The sequence below is a fragment of the Asparagus officinalis genome, chromosome 4 (genome assembly GCF_001876935.1).
Source record: "Asparagus officinalis chromosome 4, Aspof.V1, whole genome shotgun sequence".
In the NCBI taxonomy this organism is placed as follows: domain Eukaryota; kingdom Viridiplantae; phylum Streptophyta; class Magnoliopsida; order Asparagales; family Asparagaceae; genus Asparagus; species Asparagus officinalis.
Genome location: NC_033797.1, coordinates 132,708,710 through 132,718,092, shown reverse-complemented (window position 1 = coordinate 132,718,092; position 9,383 = coordinate 132,708,710). Strand labels below are relative to the sequence as shown.

The 9,383-nt window shown below is 38.6% G+C and overlaps 1 long non-coding RNA gene across 1 annotated transcript; it reads left to right on the top strand.

Annotated features, from left to right (window-relative positions):
- On the top strand, positions 3,213 to 9,095 carry LOC109839064. Its single transcript, XR_002246618.1, has 2 exons — positions 3,213 to 3,562; positions 8,677 to 9,095. It is a non-coding gene; the product is annotated as an uncharacterized LOC109839064 (long non-coding RNA).

Sequence of the window (9,383 nt, the reverse complement as noted above, 5' to 3'; positions counted from 1 at the left end):
TTTGATTCAAGTTAAGTCTAATTCAAATTATTTTAAGTCTAATTCTATGTTAATTAAGTCCAATTTGATTCATGTTAAGTTTAATTCAACTTGTTTTTAAAGTTATTTTTAGACTTAAAATAAGTTAAATTAGACTTAACATGATTTAAATTAGACTTAAAAGGAATTTAACATAATTAAAATTAGACTTAAAAGGAATTTAACATAATTAAAATTAGACTTAAAAGGAATTAAATGAGAGTTAACATAAATCAAATTGGACTTAACATGAATCAAATTGGACTTAACATGAAATTTTGACTTAAAATAATTTGAATTAGACTTAACATGGTTCATGTTAAGTCTAATTTAACTTGTTTTTAGACTTAAAACAAGTTGAATCAGACTTGACTGGACCATGCACCCAGGGTTGGCAGTGGCAATGAGGATGTCAGTGTCTGAGAGAAGAAGAAGAAAGAGAGAGGGAGGAGGAAGGAAATAGATTAGGAGAGAGGAGGATGGAGGAGCAGATTTAGATCTAGAGAGAAGGAAATGAGGGTATTTTTGGCTTTCATAGTTGTTTCTCTCTCTTTGTGCTTAGTTGGCATATAGTAAAGGGTTGAATCACATGATAAAATGGCTAAATCACATAATATGATACTTTTGGGGCTAAGCCATAATGAAAAAAATGGAGGGGTCAGGTCACATGGGGTTATTACTTTTTGGGGCGTTGACACAATTTTCTCTTTATAGATTACTAGTTAGAGAGCTTGTGCGTTGCACGAGCGTACTCGTAGAGTTGTCCCTTATTAAAGTTTCTATTGCACGCTCAATTGTCATAATTTGTTTCAAATAGATATCTCTAATTATTAATTCTACTCTTGATTTAAAGGATTAATTTTAAAGTAACTTATGAATCTGGAGAGCTTATAGCAAGTTTAATGTTTTGAGGGGCTAATTTTGAAATGATTTAAGAATTGAGGGACCGAATAATAGTTTCAATGATTTGAAGGATGACTTTAGGGACTAATGCAGAGAAAGGCCTTTGGTTCTCAAATAGCTTAGTGAATAATTGATTTGTTTATGTAAAGAAATTGTCAATCCCCTGAGCCCACGGGCTCATTGGCGCATGCAAGTTGTTGGACCCACCAAGCACAACTAGATGTTAGCTTAAATCCATCATCAAAATGCTAGCACTAGTTATTCTTAGGTATTGGGCTTCTCTATTTAAGCTGCTAATATTTGTTTACACTAGTCTATGTGGGACTAAAGTGGGGGTGTTACAATCACCTAACCTTACAAAGACGATACCCTCCTCATCACGACATGACAATCAACACATCCCACTGTCATTATCAGACGATGAGATGACTCCCACTACATCCACGTGATGTAGAAATTAGCCTCATATAGCACTTAGCTCCACCTTTTCGGTTGACAACTACTCTGATACCATTTTGTCATGCTCTGGGCCTACAGACTCGTTGGCGTGTGCAAGCCGTGAGATCCACCAAGAGCAACTCGATGTTGGTTTAAATCCACTGTCAAAATACTAGCACTAGTTATTCTTGGGCCTTGGGCTTCTCTATTTAAGTCACTAATATTTTTTTCACACTAGTCCATGTGAGACTAAAGTTGGGGTGTTACAGAAACATAGAGAATTGTTAAAATCGATCATTGGCATTTCTATAGGCCTCTCAATTCTTATAGGTTATTTCAAATAGATTCGTATACTTGCTAAATCTACTCTTGATTTGAAAGGTTAATAGCTTAAGAATCAAAGAACCTAATAGCGATTTCAATGATTTGAGGGGTTTATTTGAAAATAGCTTAAAACTTAGAGAACCTAATAACAGTCTCAATTATTTGGGACTTGCTAAATATAAGACATTTGAACCTTGTTATATTGGTTGTCTATTCTTGTTGCTTATTATGTGTTTACATTCCTCCTCCATATTGATCTTGGGCTTTAGATATTAGTCTTTGGTTTCCCAACAGTTTGTTGTTTCTATTGATGTTAATAATCACACAAATAATATAATGGGCGTGAAGTTGATTAGGGGGCCGCTAACTTTTCCGAATATCTGATTTTGAGTTGAGTAGCTTCAGCATGCACAGATAGCAATTCGTGAGAGGACGGGGACTAGTTCCTCCGCTGTTCCTCTGACGATCAAGTCAGTTGATAGACTTGAGTGGGAAAACGATGAACTGCGTGAGTTCTAAAGTGTAGTGCAGTAAAATTCTCAGATATTGCTTGCTTACCCTGGTATTTAGAATAGAACCTCTATTTATAGTGGTGAAAAAAGGGTAGAATGGTAATATCAGCCGATGTGTCATGAAGACTATCGGGGCTAGAGGAATGATGGCACATGCCAAGCATTTAGTGTGACACCGACGTGCTGTCAGCGGGGGAGGCTCAAGATTAAAATCTTCTTTTGACTTATAGCGAAGGGTGTTGAGAAGGAACGCCTTTCGAGTCGACCTTACAAGGTGTCGAATAACTGGCTGAGTGGGCTCGTAGTTATTCGTCTTCAACAAGAGGATAGATAAGTACCGCCCTTCGAGTCGACCTAAGGAGATGTTGACTTAGTAAGTCGGCTAAGCCGAGACTCTTGGTGGTCGTGACCGTCAATTTGATTTAAACAGTGCACGTAGGGGGACACCTGTCCATTGCTGGCAAAGGGTCGTACTTTGGCGACTAAAAACACCATAACAGTTTCTTACTATATATATATATACATATATAGAAAAAAAAACTTATGTCAACTTAAGTGGACGTCCACTAAGTTTCTTAGTCATTGATGATCACTTGATTGAGTTACATTGTGGATGATCTGCTACGTTGAACTTGTCTACATATTCTAAAACCCAACACACCAAATTTAGGGTGAACCCGTCGTGGTTTGACCCTTCATCCACTCGTATCAATTTTAACGGTTTTGAATGAATAGAACTTTTTACACGGCTCGACGGAGGGTTAAACCATGAGGGATTCACCCTAAATTTGGTGTGTTAGGGTTTTAGAATATGTAGATCAAGTTCAACGGAGCGGATCATCCATAATATAGCTTAATCAAGTGATCATCAATGACTAAGAAACTTAGTGGACGTCCACTTAAGTTGACATAAGTTTCTCTCTCAATATTCTCATTCGCTAACAGAGAAACGTTTTCGAACGGATAAATTAATAGTAAATGAAGGACCTACACGTAAAAGTGCAAATCAACCCAAACCTCATCTCACCTTTCCTAATTGACTCCACAAAATTAAAACTTCGCTGCCACTTCCCAATCCTCACCGCCGCTTCCATCTTCGCCATCCCAATCCTCACCGTCGCTGTCCCCTTCCATCTTCGCCGTCCCAAACTGTACCTCCGGCTTCGCCATCCTAATCCTTACCACTGCTGCCCCCTTCAATCTTCGTTGTCCCAAACCGCGTTGTCGGTGACGAACTCAAGCGAACCCAAAGAGAACCTCAGGTACTTGTTTTATTTGATGAACAAACGCCTTTGCCGATCCTGAGGTACTTTGAGAACCTCGGGTACTTTATCAATCGACGAACGGACACCTTCATCGATCCTCAGGTACTTCATCGATCTTTTAGTTTCGTTAATTACTTTCATAAACTCATAATTGGACAACTCCTTAATTCAATCTAGTTAATGAAAGTTTTTTATTTTTATTTTTTTAAAGGAATCAACTTAATTTTTCCCACTGTCAGTAAACTTAAAATGTTGAAATAATGATAGGTATTGATTTTGTCCTACTGTCAGTGAACTATTATGTTTATGGGCATGCCGAGTCTTTCTGTAAAAGTATATCGAGCTTGTGCATGGTGCAAAACTTACAGATTTGGCTTGGAGTTTTGACTGTAAGATAGTTGATAATGAACTGCTTGGAAATTTGACATTGAGGTGAATTGATCATGAAATGCTTGCAACTGTTGGTACTTGATGATGTTTTGTAGGCTAATTGTCCAAAGGCTGTTGTTTGGGTTCACTGAGCTTAATTTCTGTGCAAGCCTCATGTCTCTGTTCACCCCAGCTCAGTTTAACTCCTTCGGAGCCCCGCCAGCGGCCCTGGTTCGATTCCCCTTGTTCCCTTCACATCTACAAGGAGCTACCCTTAATACCAGGGGCTCATCCCCACGGGCAGAGCGCTGGCGAGCAGCGTGGGGACCACTAGGACGCGAACTGGTGAGCATACAACGAGCTGAGCTGGATTTGATGACCAATAAAACCCCGGGTTTCCGTCCCCACCCTTAAACCAAGGGAAACCAGGTGAATGCGGCTACGAGGATTCGAACTCCTGACCAACAACGGGCAATAGCCTGGAGAGATACACTCCCCCATGGAGAGCTGCTGACCATGAGTCCCACCCGCGGGACGTCCCAGTTTTTGTAACCAGTAACAAAATTGAAGAATAAGCCCCTTATCAAGTTGAGACTATAAAAGAATGAAGTTTTGTGATGCTAAAATTTTTCCTATTTAAAAATCATCTCCCTTTTATTTTATTTTATTTCCAGTTTTGGGTTAATATTCTATATTCTGCATAAAAATTTTGGGTTTTGTTCAGGCTTTGATTGCTGTATGGATAGATTTGGGCTATACTGATAATGGAAAATAATAAAATGCACTTCTTCCCACGATTAGGAAGAAACAAGATACAATAGTTTCCATCTCACTTCATCTACAATAAAATGATACATGCCCAAAAAGGCATGTTGGATGGAAAAAAACCGTCTTGGCTGCCTAGAAATCTGTTTGATGGAGGATTTGTAGTGTGAGGAGATTTGCAACCTCTTTAGAGAGAGAGAGAGAGAGAGAGAGAGAGAGAGAGAGAGAGGATCCATTTTCAAAGAAAGATTTGAGAGAAATGAGAACGATTTGTTTTGAGAGAAGGATTTGAGCGCCGAACAGAAATATGTAATTTGAGAACACTGGTTTAAGTTTCCATTTAGTAATGAGTGTTATGTACAAAATTAACACCGAGCATATCCAGGTATATACAAATAAAACTCAGTCAGCTTATAGCTGCTATGAAAAGTACGACTGCGCCTTCACATCAAATACATCAAAGAATATAAATGAATATTAACAAGAAATCCCTTTTTACATCCTTGATTATCATAGTAGCCACAACTTCTTTATTAGAAAAAGCTCGCCAAGTACAATAAACACATGTCTCATATTTTCCTTTTTTACTTATCAGCCTCCACACTATAATATGTGACCATGAGACTGGAAACAAGGTGATACCAATCCAAGCAATTATCTCCTCCCACACACTTAGAAACTAGGCAATCAAACGTTAGGTGATCCAAATTCTCATCCACTTGCTTACACAAATAGCACTTGTTCTCATTAAGGATCGATAGCCTAATCAATCTCTCTTGGATCATCCACTTGCTTACACAAATAGCACTTGTTCTCATTAAGGATCGATAGCCTAATCAATCTCTCTTGGATGAGTAATCTCAGCCTCATAGTAAGCCACTTTCTCATTAAGGATCGATAGCCTAATCAATCTCTCTTGGATGAGTAATCTCAGCCTCATAGTAAGCCACTTAATGAAAGAATACATATGATCAACATGATATAAAGCATTATAGGCCTTAGAAAATTTGAATTTATCTCCATGACAACATGCAACAAGCTTAGAGACGCAACAACCAATGTTGCCTCATTGCACAACCATCTGATTCTTCACTTTAACCAACATTTTTCACTGTCAAAAATTAATGGTTTGGCTTGAACCACCCATATATACATTGCTTCAAGTAGGATTCATGTAACCATTTTATCTAGAGGGGTATCTTTCTTAGAGTGGATATCCTACCTATATCAGTTTGGCAATAGATGCCAAATTCTACCCCTCAGGACTATACAGATCCTAAACCTTCATACTTCTTAGACCTACATACATCTTTTCAACTTACCAAAGCTATCTTACGCTTCTCTTGTTTACCACCCTAAAAATGAATCCTGCAAATTGCATCAACAGAGTGAAGAAGACACTTTGGAAGCAAAAAACCACTAGTCCAAACACTTGCACCAAAAAAAAAAAAACGAATCTGATTCCATTAAGGCAAGTCTACCAACATAGGATAAATGCTTATTATTCTAGCCAAAGACTTTTGACTTAATTCTATCCAATCACTACTTCAAAATGGGGTATTGGCTACGGACATATAGCGACAGAAATTTCCGTCGCTATAATATGACATATAGCAAGTTTTAGCGACGGATTTTAGGTCGCTAAATATCCGTCGCTAATATTTAGCGACGGAAAAACCGTCGTTAAAAATTTATTTACCTACCCTCGTCATAGTGACAGACTTATAACGACAGAATTACTAATTTTCCGTCGCTAAAACTTTTAGCGACGGCTTTTCGACTTTTGGGGACGGATTTGTCCGTCGCGAATAGTCCAGTATGCAGTAGTGAATAGAGGCTGAAATAACCCAACCCCCAACCTACTATACTAGATAGAGGTAAGCCAAGATACACATCAGGCAAATGAGCTTCAACAAACCCTACATTGGCCCATCCCTGATGGCAGAGCTTCAATAAACCATTGTTCATCCCAAACAATTTTAAAATATAGTATACTTCAAAGGAAAAGTTACACTTTTGTTTTTTTAGTTCAAAAGTAGTATGCGCTCGTATCAATGAATAAATGAAGTGACTTGTAAATTGAAACAAGTTGCATCAATTAAGTAAATATGCAATTAACTTTATAAGAAATTAAACAAGACTAGAAGAACGATGTGGCAATGTGTAGTACTTGCATCCTTGAGTAATTCGACATGGCAAACCAATAGAATCAGCTAGACCCTGCATATCAAATCAAACAAAATTAGTATGTTTTTGATTCTGATGTAAGAAAAACATAAACTTTTAAACAATTAGTATGCTTTTAATTCTGAAAGAATGTCTTTATTTTGTTGCAGGCAAATATATGTATATATGGAACCTGATAATCTGAGATAAAAAGTTCTTTAGCTATCGATTTTCCGGTTGACATTTACCTGGACGATATTACATTTATTGTTGTTGTGTATATTCTCAATTTATATTAGTTGATTCATGTGTACAACTTTCGAATTGCCCAATACTTGCATTCATTTTTTTCAGTTGCCGTCAATTTTCCAAAATTACCTTCACAACATTTGAATTTAGGGAAAATTGCTTGGAGGAAGCAAAATAAGTTGGGCCAATCATCCCCACCCCCAGCCCAACAACCATAACCCATAAGCCCTAAAATTAAAAGATATATGCAACCAACCCCCAAACCCACTGCCCAAGAAAACAACTTCCCAAATTACCCTTCTTCTTCCCAATTAAAACTCAATCCATTTCCTCCCCTCCCCTCCTCCTCCCTCCTCATTCGCACCCTCCTCCTCCACGACGCCCTCCTCGGCTCAGTCCGCCTCCTCCCCTCCCCTCCCCTCCTCCCCCTCCTCCGTCGCATCCTCTCCTCCTCCCCTTTCCCCTCCTCCCCTCCTCCTCCCTCCGCCGTCGCATCCTCTCCTCTTCCCCCTTCCCCCTCCTCCTCGACCCCCTCATCATTGAGAACTTATTTTTAAGTGTTTGAAATTGAGCTGCCGTTGGATGCTGATACGACGTTTCATGTATACTTCCCTTTTTCAAATTAAACTACATAGAATGAGAAGTGTTGCTTTGCGTGCAAGATAAGTTAATCTAATTTTTACTTGGAACTCCCAGAGGTAAATGGAATTTTACAATTTGAGGCAATTTAATTTTGTTCCACAGTTTCTGAGTCTGGGCCGATGAGGGGTGGTGGGAGTGCCGATTTCTTTGCTGGTAAATACGCTGGTGATGTAGGATGCCGCCAGCAAAATGAGGCGGCCGCAGAAGTAACTTACGGTGCCAAACTTTTTCCTCTTTTTTTTGTTGGGTTTTTTTTTTGGGAGTTTGTTAGGGTTGTGAGGGTGAAGGGAAAGGAGGTGGGGAGCAGAGGAGAAAGGTGGGGCTGAGGCAGCAGCGGAAATGGCAAGGGATCGCCAAGAAGTGCAGACCTGCAGTCTCAGAGTTGCGGTTGTGGAGAAGAAAATTAAAATATCAGCTACAGGTTAGTCGCCGATGATGATGATGATGATGATGATTTTGACAGGTGAAGGTTGGTTTCGAATCTGCACTTGACGCTACATCTTCGTCGTCGTCGTCGAAATCTCAGAGCTCCAGCCCTAATTCTACTAATTCATCGGAATTATGTGGTGTTGATTATAGCAGGACAAAGGATTTGTACTGCAGATTGGTATGTTGTTCGATTAATTTGTTGGCTCTTTGAAGAAAATTAGGTTGTAGGTTTGGAGAGTTATACTCTATTTGATGGGTTGAAATCATTTGGGGGATGATTTTGATATAATAATAGCTTAATTCTGTGTGACTTTTGGTGCCCATATGTGATATTTTAGTATGTTGTGTGACTTATGCTGCATTTAGTCACATTTTGGTATTTTGTGTGACTTTTGTGGTTGTTACGTGACATTTTAGTATTCTGTGTGACTCTTGGGGCGCATATGTGACATTTCAGTATTCTATGTGACTTTTGGGACTGTTATGTATTCTATGTGATTTTTGGGGCTGTTATGTGATATTTTTACATTCTCTGTGTTATATTCTTGTTACCAGTTACATATCCTGTTATTAAGTGTTATGTTATATTTCTAAAGGTATGATTATGGCATACATGCGTATTTTTTCATCAAGGCGATCCTCGAGGGAAGGGAGATAATGAACGTTGAAGCCTTACACATGGAGTCGCATATGCTACGAGTAGGACTTGCTGCTCAACTCATATGTGAAGGGCGTGAATGGAAAAAAAAACTACGGTTTGAAATTAGACAGTGATGATGCAGAATATTTTTTGTACTTTGGGGGTAGTGATGTACCTATGATTGAGTGGAAGTATTAGACTCTACATGTAACTGTAACAATTGTTTAAACGCTATGATGTAAAGGATAACTAGTTTACTAGTTGTGTGTGACATTTGTTGGATTGTTGTGTGAGCTATATGTGAAGATATGTGACCATTAGTATGATGTGTAACGTTTGGGGCTTTTATGTGACGTTTTAGTATGGTGTGTGACTTTTGCTTCTTGTATGTGACATTTTGGTGTTCCGTGTGACTTTTAAGGCTGTTATGTGATGTTTTAGTATGTTGTGTGACTTTTGCTCCTTGTATGTGACATTTTGGTGTTCTGTGTGACTTTTGAGGCTGTTATGTGATGTTTTAGTATGCTGTGTGACTTTTGCTCCTTGTATGTGACATTTTGATGTTTTGTGTGCCTTTTGAGGCTGTTATGTGATGTTTTAGTATGATTAACATTTCCTGACAGAATTCAAACTCTTTTGTGACTGTTGTCTATTACATGTTAC